At 46.5% G+C, this 12,223-nt stretch overlaps 1 long non-coding RNA gene across 1 annotated transcript in view; it reads left to right on the top strand.

Annotated features, from left to right (window-relative positions):
• LOC129383559 (uncharacterized) overlaps positions 1–12,223 on the top strand; it is a 158,242-nt gene that overhangs the window by 85,442 nt on the left and 60,577 nt on the right. The window contains exon 4 of the long non-coding RNA XR_011895970.1: positions 1,233–1,409. This is a non-coding gene — a long non-coding RNA (uncharacterized lncRNA). The remainder of the gene's footprint in view (positions 1–1,232; positions 1,410–12,223) is intronic.

Here is a 12,223-nt window from a genome sequence, read left to right as displayed (position 1 = left end):
AGTGCGTGGCACGTTTCATGTGACACTTGACACATGACAGGTGTACACGATCATATGAGTTTTGTATAGGTGCAGCTAGCAGCATATGTAAAAAGAAACACGAACTTTTTAGTTACGTGGGCTTTAATGAATTGATCTTGAACAAAGTAAATATAAATTGCAATTTCCTCTATGTTCCTATTACCCGTCTATGTAATTGTGCTTTGTAGTCTCTTAACCTCTCTTATTTCATTCTTCCATGATACATAGATTTGATTTCTTAGCATTTTACGAAATTGTTATGCACTTCTGTATGTGTATTGTATCTTAACTCTCCTTTTGTACTTTGTTTTGTCGACCTCTGTGAGTGGGAGAGGCGCCTGTAGCTGCGGTTTAACGTCCCACATTTTGTATTCAATGAAAATGAGAAGAAAAGGATGGAAAGGAGCCTGCGCTGCATTTGTCCGCCAGAATCTCCATTTTATTAGGACAATCAAAAAAGAGTTCGGTAGTATGTTACACTCGTGTAATAAGTACGTGAAGCCGAAAGCCTGCTGCGCGCATGGTTAAGTATTAATTTATATTATCGGAGGGGTCAGAATTTTTGTAACACATAACGAGGCTTAGTGTGAAGTAAGCCTATGGCGCTCCAGATTGACCTGCTCAACTACATATGCAAGCACCCAATGCACTGTCATTGTGTTACTTCTTTCTTTCACTTCTTCTGTCCGTCTTCCGTTCCTTGTTTCCTTCGTTCTTCCTTTCTTTAGTTTCTTCATTCACGTTCATGCATGGTATCTTTGCTTGCTTGCTTGCTTGCTTACTTACAGGAGTATGAGAGACTCCTGATAATGGCATTATTTCTCTCACAGAACTACACGTCGATGTTTCGGGTATGAATCATTGCCGCGAGCAACTTAAAGCTTTTTCCCGGAAAAGGTGGTATGCGCTTCAGCACGAAATCCGTAAAAGGTATTTTCGTCGAATAAGCGTCTGCTTGCAATGACAAAATTAATCATGACCAACAAAAACTGCGTATAACGCACGTCAATCCGAGTACCAAACACAAGGCCAAACGCACAAAGCTTCCTTCCATAATTATCTTCATTGTATTTGTCAGACTTTCCTAATCTAGCGTATTAGTTACCAAAATTCGGCCATTCTAGCAGTAAATCTGAGGAAATTAGATATCACAAGGGATGCAAGGCAACCTTATTCACACATTGCTGCCTTTTTCATTCTTCTTTGGCTAGAATGCTGGCGAGAGAATGAATGGAAAATTATATGCTCCGAGTATCACGTGCCGGAAGATTTGTGCCCTGGAGTTCCTGCGACGTATTGCGATAAAAGAAGGCATCGATGCGTTTGCGGCTGCGTATATGGAACGTTTCGGACGTGGGGCAGGGAATGCGTGCAGCGTAGAGATTGCGGTGAGTAGACAAGCGGATTAGTAATCTCGATCGCGTCTGCTGTGGCCTTGATGAGAACATAGGAAAGAAATGAGCAATGAATCAGTCCCAAACTATGCCTCAAGTGTGAGAAATAAGTGTCCTCCGTGTAGATAGTATGCCGCACTGGCCATGTAATTTCCAAGAAGCTTGGGTGAGTGCCGCTCTAGAATGCTTTCCTCGTACTCATGCATACTCCTTAAGAAGCAACCACGATGCTACATATTTTATCAGTTTTGATTTTATTTCTTTTTATGATTACAAACGTTACTGAAAATCACCTGAGCCCTTAGCAATACCGCAAGTTCTATGCCCATGCAAACGAATACAAAATACCATTGCAGCTAAGGTTAACCGGTGATGTGATTTGCAAGTACAGATTCCGCTAACATTGTTGTTAGCGGAAAGCAACCCCCCCCCCCCCAATAGCAAAATATGTTACTATTACAATACAGACACATTCATTACGAATTAGAAATTGCTGAAGAGCATAAAAAAAACCTTGGACTTTCTTTTGTCCTCTTCGGAAGATTATTCCATATTTCCGTTCTAATGAAGGCTAACCTGCACCTACCGCACATGTTGCTAACACTTGGCACGTTAAAATTTTTGTCCAATTTTCTCATCGTGTGCCTGTGGTGTGATGATAATGATACTTGGAAGGGGGTTATTTTCCAAAAGTATGGCATGAACTGAATACGCTGTTTTGAAATTCCTAATGACGTGGATTGGAATAATGTTAGTTTCTTTAATAATCATTCTTTGTGTTCTTTGTATAACCAGAGGACATAATTCGAACCACTCTTTTGTGAAGTTCGTTTACTGGATCTAGGTAAGATGAATACGTATCTCCCATATCTCAATACAAGAGCTTAAATGTCTATAAAAAATACTAAATAAATCGTTCGTAGTTTGCATGTGGGAAAGGCTTACGCACCTGATATAAAGCATGGATGACTGAGCCGGCTGCAAACATTTGCTGTGTGCCCTGTAATGAAGGGATTACTCTAACGTTATACCTAGATATTGTTACAGGGATGTTGGGAGTATATAACGAGTGTATTTACAAGATATATATAGAGGAAGAGCCAGAGAGATAATATGGCTGACCACCACCAGTAGCCAGCGTCTCGCGATCTTCTTTTTCCTCTCTCTCTCTTCTTTCATCCTTCCGTAACAGGACCCCCGGGTGGTGAAGCGCCGTCTCCGCGCATGGTAAGCGAAGAACTGCGAGCAAAGTATGGCTTCAGTTGCGAAACGTGCACGACGTCATCAGGTGGCGGACTTGAGGATGGATGAAACTGTAACGGCGCGATCTCGTAACTGACGTCGTTAGCTTGACGTAGGACTTCACAAGGCCCTGTGTAGCGAGATAGAAGCTTCTGGGAGAGGCCGACCCGACGACATTGTGGCGGAAGCAGCACCCAAGCACCTGGGGCGAACTGAACCTCGCGATGGCAGCGCTCTTTTTGCAGATGCTAATAAGCGAGATCGGGCGACTTGATGCGCTATGTGAACGCGATCGATGACTTAACGAGCGTACTCAGTGGTAACGCGGGGCACAGAAGGTAGGATGGTGTCAAAGAGCAAAGTGGGGCCGCGACCTTATAAATAACAAAAGGGTGAGTATCCTGCGGGTGTCATGTCGGGACGAGTTATACGCGAATGTCTCGTAAGCCAGCGTGGCGTCCCAGTCGCCGTGATCGTTGGAAACGTGCGTCGACAGCACCTCTGTGAGTGTTCGGTTGGGATGTTCCGTAAGACCCTTCGTTTATGGGTGGTGGGCGATGGTCATATTGTGCTCAGTGGCACAAGAGCGGAGGAGGTCGTCCAGAACTCGAGACAAGAAAGAGCGGCCGCAGTCTGTAAGTAACTGTCGAGGTGCACTGTGTTGGAGAATTACGTCGTGGAGGAGAAAATCGGCGACGTCAGTTGCGCAACTATATATAGTAAATACCGCGTTTATATACCGCATACTTCCACCAATATTTTACGGGGATGTCGTGAGTATGTAAAGACTGTATATACAATATATATGCTGGAAGAGTCAGAGTAGATAAGATGGCTGACCACCAACAAGACGCAGCAGCCAGCGTCTCGCGATCTGCTTCTTCCTCTCTCTCTTCTTTCATCCTTCCGTAACAATATATTTTTGAGCTTTTGTAATTGTTGCCATCGCAATGTTTAAGTTTATTGCTTGTATTTTAACTCTATTGGAGAAAAACAACGTATTTACAGTTAATTTGGTGTCTATAAACCTGTTTCTTAATTTTTCTAGTTCTCTATTAGCAGTGTTTTCAAAGTGATTGATATCCTTTCGTAAGAATAAAATTAAGGTATCATAAGCGTACACAATTTTCTCGCCCTTATCAAGCCCTTGGGGTTGGTCGTTGATGCAAGAGGACAATAGTATCGGGCCCAGAACTCGCCCCTGCGGAACGCCGTGCGTAATGGGCAGGAAGTTAGACGAGACACGTCCAAGAAGTCAGTCCAAGTGTACGCTCTATCTTTCTTCTAGACAATTCTCAAAGGAAAATAAGCTGTCTGCTTGAAATTCATAACATTGCAGTTTCTTTTTAACCTAATCTGATGATCGACGGTGTCGTACGCTTTTTTAATGCCTAAAATATGCCAATTACTACTTAATTGTTATTCATACAAGTGTTAATATAATTTGTAACACAAGTAACTGCGGTTCTGGTCGACTTGTTCGGGCGAAATCCGTGCTGATGCGGTGTTAGTATTTTAGAGTTTGCCAAGAACTTAGTTATTCGCTTGACTATAGGCTTCTCGAACACTGTGTTAATGGTAGAGACGACCATCGCGCGCAGTCTACCGCGGCCGCCATGGGTGCCTCGACGAACCCTTTCGCAGCTGATGCACTGGACTGCTGGGCGGTGGTTTGCATTCTTGCCTTCTCCCCCGTCACAGCAGGGCTAAAGGGGAGACGGGAAGAGCGTGCGTGTCTCTATCTCTAGCCCGGCAACGCTCAAGTCTCGCTTCTCGCGCGCTGACGGAGACGAACAGAGAGAAAAGGCCGCTTGTAGATGTGGTAACTCTATCAATACTCGAAGGATTTGAAAAACGCTTGCAGCATCAGATTGGCGGGACAACAACAATTAATTGTGAAGCTTTTCTTTCGTTAGTTAGAAAATTGTTTCAGGGCCCCCTTAAGAGGGTTGCTTTAGCTCGGGTCCAACTGGTACGCGGGCTATTCAAAGACATGTACAACGCAAAAAAACTTGTCTGAGGTAATCCCTGGACCGATCCTAATGACATTTGCTGCATTTCAGAGATTAAGGTGCATTCCAGTGTCTGTTTAAGGGGAATGTTGAATTAGCACTTGAATTTATTAAAAAAAATTTCAAGGATTCTAAAGTTTGAAAAAAATGGAAGCACAGTGTTTACAAATTTATAGCTCTCCATCAAAAACAGATATCGCGGTTCTGTAAACGGCATGCATTACATCATTTAAAGCGGACAAGTTTGATGTGCCAATTTGCAAAGTGTGGGAATTTTTTACGCTGTGCACAAGGATTCTGCAAAAGCTGTATTTCCATATTCTTATTTTTTTATGATTTATGTATAACATAATAATTTTCTCCGCTTTACATGCGCTATTAGATGCAATTCACAGAATTGTAATACCACTTGGTATTGCCGAGTTACACAGTTGTAAACTTGATAGTTTTGTTTCCCTAAAATTGTTGATATTTCCCCATTTTTAATAAAAATTGACAAAAATCAAAAATTCGCAACCAAAGGTCGCTAGATTTTAAGTTTTCTGTTAAATACAACAAACCTCGTCAAAATTGGAGCAGTGGTTGGCTAGAAAAATAAATTATCCTTCTACGTGTATTTAAATTGAAGCACCCGAGCTAAAGCTGCCTCTTGGTGCCGACAGGTGTGTACTGCTTCTCTGATTCAGTTCTGCAATCCTGCTTCGAGCGCCACGCAAAACAAGACGTCTTGTTTACGTGGTGCCGCACAGGTCTCCTAATAGATTTGTTTTGAAGCGAATACCTCATTTGGCTCTTTCAACCGTTTTTATGGCCAGTGGCCGGAATATTTGTGCGCTATCAGAATGAGAAAAGGGTACATCCCACATCACAATCCTGTCAGACGAAAAAAGAAGCTTCCATAACCTAAATCACAAAGGAAGCGAGCCATCATTGCACACATTCCCTTGCATTAGTAAAACCTGCGGTAACCTTGAAATCATTTTGGTGTGTGTGTGTGTGTGTATGTGTGTGTGCGTGTGTGTGTGTGTGTGTGCGTGTGTGCGCGTGTGTGCGTGTGTGCGTGTGTGTGTGTGTGTGTGCGTGTGTGTGTGTGTGTGTGCGTGTGCGTGCGTGTGTGTGTGCGTGTGCGTGTGTGTGTGTGTGTGTGCGCGTGTGTGTGTGTCTGTGTGTGCGCGTGTGCGTGCGTGTGTGTGTGTGTGTGTTTTCTCGTGCCGGCGCATACGAAATACGCGTGTTGTTACTAAGAAATGTGAACGTTATGGGAGCCAGTTCTTCACTTGTGGCTTGGCGTAGTCCTAGTGAGCTTTAAACTGAACAAGCCTAGTGGCACCACTGTACGAATTGTCGCCATTCGTTTACAGAAGCATTACCATGAAAAAAGACGGCCAACAAAACGGATGTCACAGTACGAATACATTCCGAGTGTTTAAAGTACAAATAAACACTACTGCTAAGTTGGTTTGTTACGTTCTTTTGCCAGTTGCCTGCCATGCTAATTGATAATATTGTTACGCGGGTGTTGGGCGCATTGACAGTATATTTTGAATATATATACAAGCGCAGTCAATGTTGTTAAGATGGCTGACCAGCAACAACACGCAGCAGCCAGCGTCTCGCGATCTTTTTCTTTCTCTTCTTTGATCCTTCCCTAACAGGATCCTCAGGTGCTGAACCGCCGTCTCGGCGCATGTTAGGCGAAGAACTGCGAGCGAAGTATGGCTTCAGCCGCGAAACGTAAACGACGTCATCAGGCGGTGGACTTGAGGATGGATGAAACTCCAACGGCGCGATCTCGTAATTGATGTCGTTAACTTGACGTAGGACTTCATAAGGCCCTGTGTAGCGAGAGAGGAGCTTCTGGGAGAGGTCGACCCGACGGCATGGTGACCAAAGCAGCACCCAAGCACCTGGGGCGAACTGAACATCGCGATGGCACCGGTGATATCACTCTTTTTGCAGATGCTGCTAATAAGCGAGATCGGGCGACTTGACGCGCCATGTGAGTGCGATCGATGACTTCACGAACGTATATACTCAGTTGCAACACAGGGCACAGAAGGCAGGATGGTATCATCGGGCACGGTGTGGTCACGACCACACAAAAGACAAAATCGTGAATATCCTGCGGAGTCCTGTCTGGACTGATTATGCGCGAATGTCTAGTAGGCGAGCATGGCATCCCAGTCGCGGTGATCGATAGACGTACATCGGCAGCATCTCTTTGGGTGTTCGGTTGAGGCGTTCCATAAAACTGTTCGCTTGTGGGCGGTGGGTGGTGGACAACTTGCGCTCTGTGGCACAAGAACGGAGATCGTCGACAACTCGAGACAAGAACGAGCGCCGTGGTCTGTAAGTAAATGCCGAGGTGCACCATGGTAGAGGATGACGTCATGGAGGAGAAAATCAGCGACTAGTCGCACACGCCTTTCTTATCGCGTAGCGTGTAGCATAATCAGCAATGACAGCTATTTATCTATTGCCTCTAGTCGTCGTCGGAAATGGGGTAAGCAGGTCAAGGCCAACGCGAAAGAAAGGTTCAGAGGGAAGTTGAATTAGATGCAGGCGTCCGAGAGGGGGCAGGGTCGGTTACTTCCGGCGCTAACACAATTCGCAAGTTGCGACATAACGACGCAAAGAGATGTAGAGACCCTGCTAGAAGACGCGGCGTCGTATGCAGTCATATGTACGCAAAATTGCAAGGTTTCCCAACGTCGGGACATCACGAGGTTGTTCGAGAACGACAGATCGCAGCTGTCGAGGAAGGACGAGGAGCAACTCAGGGCCCTCAGGGTTGATTTTGTGGTGGTAGAGAATGCTGTCGTGTAGCACGAACATGGGGCACGTGCCCTCGGTGCTGCCAGATTGCATTCCGGCATTGATGGGCGGTAACGATTCGTCGCGTTGTTGTTCAGCGTACATGTCGGTCATTTCAGTAAAAGCCATTACGCAGGTCACTGGATCATGCACAACAGGATCAAGAGAATCCACGGGGTGACGAGGTAAACAGTCTGCGTCCTTTTGCAGAAGACTAGTCTTGTAGTTGACTATAAATGAAAATTCCTTTAGCCGCAAACCCAGCGGCCATGCCGTCTTGTGGGGTCCCGGAGGGAAGACAGCCAGCAGAGGGCGTGGTGGTCTGTAAGGACCAAAAACGTGCGGCCATACAGATATGGCCGGAACTTCCTGACAGCACAAAGTAAAGCCAAGCACTACCGCTCGGTGGTGTAGTAATTTCTCTCAGGAGGTAACAGCAGGCGACTGGTGTAATTGATCACGCACTCGGTACCATTGCGCTGTTGGGCAAGAACAGCGCCGATGCCATGGCCGATTGCGTCAGTCTCGCAAGTATGGGAGGGGTGGACAGAAACTCGATGAGAGCGGCGAACGCGTAAGCCTGCTCCTGGCCCCATTAGAATGGCGAGTTCTTCTTTCGATGATCTGTCAAAGGCCGAGAAACATCGGCGAAGTTTTTGACGAAACGGCTGAAGTAAGAATGCAGGATAACGAAGCAGCGCACGTCAGAAGCAGAACGTGCCACAGGGAAACTTCGAACGACGCGAAATTTTCCGGATCTGGTTCACTGGATGCGTCGACTAGGTGTCCAAACACGGTAATCTGACGGCGCCCGAATTCACATTTTGTGGAGTTCAATTGGAGGCCGCCTTTTCGGAAGACCTCAACAACTGCAGCGAGTCGGGTAAGGTGGCTGCCGAACGTGAGAAATGATACGTTCTCCGTGACACGTTCAAATGTTGTACGAGCATTGCATCGGCGAAGGGGCAAGACTTTGAGCTGATCACGTCTCGCCGATTAAATAACCACTTAGGTTTTGCGCGCATGCATGGTACGACACAAGATTTTAACTTTTACACACTCCCTACGGCCATTCGCTTGTGGAACAATCTTCCTGAACACATTGCTTCCGAGTCAGATCAAGAAAAATTTCGTCATCTCCTACACGATCACTTTTCATAATTGCACTTACAAATCCCTTTATCTTGTTTCTTGTACTTGACAATGTGCTTCGAACTTCTTGCGATGTTTTTATTTCTGTTGATGCATTGCTCTCTCGCTCTTATGATTTGTTATTTTATGTTGCGTCACGTCTTCACTTGTATGTGCTCTAAATATTATTGCTTTTTTGCGTCTTTCTCCCGAAATATCCCTTGAAGCCTTGTACTCTGTACTCCTTCATCTGTTCATTTTTCCGGTACTTTACTTTCTAGTATTAGTGCCTTAAGTTAAATTTTAGTCGTGTTGTTTCCTTGAAGTGTACCTTTGTGGCATTTTTACTTCAGTTCTTCCTTTCTCATGTTTTGATCTTCGTAGTTATGTTGATGAGCCCTGCATTGAGGCGTATCTTTTGTACTAGACTTCAGAAGGCTGCTTACTCTTTTTTTTATTTTGTGCCTTGATTTTGTAACCCCCCTTACACAATGCCCCCATAGGGCCTGTAAGATATTTTATATAAATCAATAAATAAAAATAAACCATTACGCGTGATGAAGGCGGTCTTCCCGCGGTCCATTTCTTCAACTGAAATGCGCCAGTAGCCTGATCGAAGATCAATGGACAAGAAGTATTTAGCTCCGTGTAAATTTTTGAAGCCGTCATCGATGCCTGGTAGGGGTTAGAGCTATTTTCGCGTTATCTTGTTTAAGCGTCGATAATTGACGCGAGAACACCAGATACCATCTTTTTTTTTTCAGCAGAAGAATGGGTGACGCACAAGGGCTGGCGGATAGATCGATGACCCCTTTGTGAAGTATTATATCGACTTCTGATTCGGTAATTCTAGATTCAGCATGCAATACACGATAGGGACGCCAACGAATAGGATTTGGGTCTCCCCAGATGTTTCGCCTAAAGGCCTGTCGCCGAAATCAAAGATGTCACTCTATGTTTCGAGCAGGCGACGTATGTCCGTGGCCTGTGCAGATGTGAGGACAGGTGCGGTCATTTTCGCGAAGCCACTCGTTAAGGAAACAAAGCTGTGAGCTGCAATTGCCGCTAATGAACCACCCTCGGCATTCAGACTCTGAATGTCAAATTCGGAAGTGCTAGAAACGCTGGCCAAGAACATGCGGGACGGTAGCACTTGAGGGCACAGGCTGAAATTCGGAAGCGGAAGAACGACGTTGTTATTAGTAACCGAGACGAGCGTATGCGGAGCAGTAACGTTCCGGTTCAAAAGCATGTCGACGATGGCGCGAAGCACATATTCATCGTCAGGAACCTGTGGCTGTTTGTTCAAAGCGACGTATATGACTGCTTCGGGTGACAGACGCACATACTGAAGCGATCACAAGTACGGTGGGGCGGTGGTCGGAGCATCGGCGAGTTGAGGCAGTTACAACTGAAGAACGCCGGTTACGCAGCCGATGCGAGCAGAGTGCTTAGCTAAAAAGTCCAATCCAAGGATAACGTCGTGAGGGCAGTTGTCGATCACAGCATATGGGAAAGAAATAGGGTGGCCGACTATACTTAAAGGCGCAGTACACATTCCAAGAACAACGAGCACGCCGCCGTTGATCACAGGAAGCATTTGTGCAGCTACTGGGGTGAGGCCCTTTGTAAACGTCTACGTAGCCTAGCACCCTTCACAGAAACGTGGGCTCCAGTGTCGACGAGTGCGTGAACAGGTACACCGTCTATTTTATCATCAATTACCTTTCTCTTTGTGGGCACAGACAGTTGATTTGCTGCATTAGTAGGCAATGCAGCATCACCTCCGAGGGCGGCATTTCTTAGTTTCCGGAAAGGGTGCGGCCGAAAGCCACAGAGGACGAAAGGCAACGCGGCTACGGGAACATGGGCGACGTGTTTGCGGTGAACGAGACTGGTGTCCGCGTGCCGATGGTGAGTGGCTGTAGCGCGTGTTAGACAGGGCGGTGGACGAAACATTGTAGGTACTTCCATTAAAACGCTCAGGTTGGTCGACGTGCGAGGTGTTGAGGGCCACGAATTGCAACAGTATCGGGCGACATGACCAATGCAACGATAGGTGAAACGTATCGGCTGGTCGTCCGAAGTTTTGCACTCGGTCTGGGTTAGATAACGCGATGAGAAGTGGCGGTGTGGAACGGAAATAGTAAAAGGGCGTTCGTTGGGGGGGGGGGGGGGGAGGCTCTGGGGTTTGTGACAGCACAGACAGAATGTATACCCATGTTTCTAAGTTCCTGGCGAAAGATGGATTGTACGAGGGGAACTGAAAGATGGGTAGCATCAGGAGTACGCGAACAGAAATCTGCGGGCACCATCGCGTCCAGTTCACGTCGAACGATTCGCACCGTGTCGTTTGATGGCGATGCATGCTGCTGTGTGGGCTGATCTTCACACGTCGAGGTTGCGGCAGTATTCAGAAATCTGGTGAATAGTTGAAGACGCGTCGGCTTTTGGCCTGCTGGAATTGTCGCTCTCTTTGATGATAGCACCAAGTGTAGAGCAGCTTTTGCTCATGAGCAGATTAATAACGTCGTCGGCAATTCATTCAGCACGTGCCCGACCTTCTCAGCTTCTGTTATGTCGTGATCGGCTTTACTATAAAGCGTCAGCACATCCTGGATGTGAGACAGAGGACTCCTTGGGGGATTGGGCACGGGAGGCCAGTTCCTGCTTTGCGGCAATTTTACGGCCTGCTGGTTGGCCAAACAACTCCGTTCACTTTTCTTTGCATTGGTTCCAGCTGGTTAGCTCCTCTTCGTGGTTTTTCTATCACACTTTTGCAGCGCCCCATAGGTAGAACAAAAAATTAGCTAGCATAAGCCTAGCGTCCCGTCTGTTGATTCCACTCACGCGTTCGTACATAGCCACCCACTCTTCAACGTCAGCGCCATCGGCCGGACGTTGAAGAGTGAGAACGTCCCCGTCCCCATCCGGCCATCGGCCGGACTGGGACGTTGAAGGCGGCAACGACTCCGATCCCGCGTGCTCACTGTCATTCATGGTGGGGACGGTGATGCGACGTCTTCCGCGGAGCTCATTTTCCAGCCGTGGCAGCCGGCACCTCCCACCCATATATTACGGGGATGTTGGGAGTACAGACAGATTAACTGCATGATATATATATATATATATATATATATATAAGCAGAGTCAGTGAGGTAAAGATGGCTGACCAGAAACAACACGCAGCAGCCTGCGACTGGCGATTTTCCTCCTTTGTCTTCTTTCAACATTCCCCAGCAATATAGGCATCACAAAATACCGAAATCCACGACCCAAGAAAAACCGTATGAAATTTGTTCCTATACTGAACAGCAAAAGAAAATCCAGCTATAGACTTGATGCACCCGCTGGCGCATGCTACACAGCCGCTCCCTCAACTCCACGCATGTGCTACGGCGTAGATAGTACATTGTTTCGCAGCACCGCACTACTGCCGCAACGAACCCTTACATGAAATGTTACGCGGAGGCACAAGTCTCATGTGCGAGTTTTAATGTCAAGCCCCGTGTGTGTCGAAGCTGCGCAAGCACTTTATTAGCATCAGGAGGTTCGTAGCTGCCCTGACCTTGCAAAAACTTGATAAAATGCATTCAAACAATAGATAGC

This window comes from Dermacentor andersoni, chromosome 8, assembly GCF_023375885.2.
Source record: "Dermacentor andersoni chromosome 8, qqDerAnde1_hic_scaffold, whole genome shotgun sequence".
NCBI lineage: Eukaryota > Metazoa > Arthropoda > Arachnida > Ixodida > Ixodidae > Dermacentor > Dermacentor andersoni.
The sequence above is the reverse complement of the archived record's forward strand: the minus strand, read 5'-3'. Positions and strand labels throughout refer to the sequence as shown.